This window comes from Rhinopithecus bieti, unplaced genomic scaffold, assembly GCF_001698545.2.
Source record: "Rhinopithecus bieti isolate Rb0 unplaced genomic scaffold, ASM169854v2 scaffold_31289, whole genome shotgun sequence".
NCBI classification, from domain to species: domain Eukaryota; kingdom Metazoa; phylum Chordata; class Mammalia; order Primates; family Cercopithecidae; genus Rhinopithecus; species Rhinopithecus bieti.
Genome location: NW_016854544.1, coordinates 1 through 2,507, shown reverse-complemented (window position 1 = coordinate 2,507; position 2,507 = coordinate 1). Strand labels below are relative to the sequence as shown.

General features: G+C 36.0%; 1 pseudogene; it reads right to left on the bottom strand.

The window, feature by feature from the left end:
• Positions 1-168: 168 nt before the first annotated feature.
• Positions 169-658, bottom strand: LOC108525279 (copper-transporting ATPase 1 pseudogene; annotated as a pseudogene).
• Between the last annotated feature and the right edge of the window lie 1,849 nt (positions 659-2,507).

Here is a 2,507-nt window from a genome sequence, read left to right as displayed (position 1 = left end):
CATTACTTTCCTGACATTAATCCTGGGAATATGCTGTACCTCAATGATACAGCAAGCACTCTAGTCCCATGGATTCAAAACTCATGCTTAAGAAGAAAGGAAAAAGTTAAAAGATCAAAACAGACACCTAAGTCTTACAAAACAATCAAACAACACCAGACACATTACCTTTAATTCGCTGAACACCTTGCAGTTTCCCAATTTTTCCTTCAATGGTGCTAGTACATGAATGGCAGGTCATCCCTTCCACTTTCATCTTCAGCATGACTTCACCAGCTTGAGCCATACTATGATCTTCACAAGCTCCTGACTTTTTCTCCAGTGTTCCAGTATCTAAACTGAGATCTGGAACTAGCTCTTTTATCTGATTGGCATTCACTATAGAAGGGATTATTGTCACTGCTACAGCTCTTTGCTGAGGGTAAATTTTAATGTGTGTCACACCCTTGGTCTTGAGCAATGTGCTTTGGATATGGTCCCATGGCAAAGCCAGTGAAGCCGTAACAGTCAGAAACAAGGTGTCAGTTAAAACAGGGAGAGGGTCAGGATTATGGAGAACAGCATCAAAGCCCATGTCATCAATAGCTTCCTGTAGGGTCTTTGGAGTCTGTAGTTTAGGGTCATAAATAATAGTTGCATTTTTTTCTTCCAGTGATACCTTTTGGAAGGAAATTCCAAAAGTTAGTTTAATTAAATTCTACCATATAGGATTTAAAATATCAATCATCACACCACATTCAAGAAGAGTGAGACAACTCAATCTAATGGAGTTTCCCTATTAGTTTTCATTTTTACTCTTCTTGTTAGAAAGAAACATAAAATGTCTTATGTACCTACAAGAATGGTAAAGTTATATATGCAGACATATGTGACTATGGTATCTATCAGGCATTTGAAAGATGTATATTGACAAACACACCCTAGAATTTCACAACAGAGTACAAACTACTCTTTCCTTCCACCTCCTTTCATAAATTACTCCAACACTTCACACTCTACCAACTGAAAAGGTTATACATGAAACAGGATCAGCTACAGAAAACAAAAGGTAATATGAAGTTTAATCTTTTAAAATGTTCAATTTCCTAAAATATGTATAACTATTATATATCAATTTAAAAAAATAAAAATAATGTTCAATTAGGATAACTTTGTTGGCAACAAAACGTATAAACATGCCAGTTTATGAGTGAAGGCAGTATTCATAGGATTTTATAGCATATACTCCTATATCCCCCTAAGTCACTAAAGCATACTATTAATTTTGTTCAAAATAAGAACATCTTTATTGTTTTGCCCAATTAGATGATAAAACAATGATTATATTCTTAAAGCTTAGTTACTGCATATAATTTAATTACTGTCATGATTGCATCTCTTTGGCTGACATCTTACAAAGATTCATGATGAAGATACATACACACACACACACACACACAGACACACACACAAATACCGGGTTGGGAGTCAAAACATTTAAATTCCAGCATCAATTCTCCACTTATTAGCTAACCACACTTATTAGTTCTACCATCTGAAAAATGAGAAAATATGCCCTATTATCTTCCAGGGCTATTATAAGGATCATATGAGTAAATAGATAGGAAAGTTCTTTGTAACAGCAGTGAATTTATAAAATTAAACACTGAGCAACTACTATTTATTGAGCACTTATTATGTGTGTCAGGAACTGGGATTCTCAGGATACAAAGCTGAACATGTCACAGGAACAATAGGACAGAGAATACAGAAAAGGGATACCCATTCATCCCTGGGAATAGGGATCAGAAAAGTCTTCTTAGGAGAGATAATACCTGAGTGTTAAAGGACAAACAGGAATCAGCAAGGATATATGAGGCAGGGAATTTCAGACGAATGGAAACAAAAAAGTAGAGAAAGATAAGAGGCTTGAGAATTCAGCAACTGCTCTATTATGGGGTTCTATATGCCAATTATGGTTGTGATTTATCCTATAGGTAATAGAAAGCCATGGAAAAGTTAAGCAGAGAATTATGTGATTAGATTTTCATTTTAGAGAATGATCATTCTGGAGGCAGTGTGGAAGATGATAGTGGAGTAGGGTGGAGTGATACAGGAGGGAGGACTATCAGCTAGGAGGCTACTGCAACAGTAGTGCAATAGAGGGTCTGAATTAAGACATGAATATTGGGGACAAAGAGAAAAGAGGCAGCTCCAAGATACATTTAGGAGGGTAGGGCCTCCTAACAAGATGTATAGGGTAAAGGAGGTGACTTGAATGACTTAAAGGTATCTGGCTTGGGCCAGTGGATAGGTAGATGGTGGTGTCATTAACTGATACCAGAAAGAGAGGAGGAAATCAGGAAGAAATTAAGAAGTTAAAGTGGAGGGAAAGGAGAGATGATAAATTCAGTGTTGGACTTATTGATTTTTGAGATGGCAGTAGGATATTAATATTCAAAAGCAGTTAAATATGGGTGTTATTAATTTCTAGTGAAAAGCTTTGCTCTATAAAATAAAAACTCAAA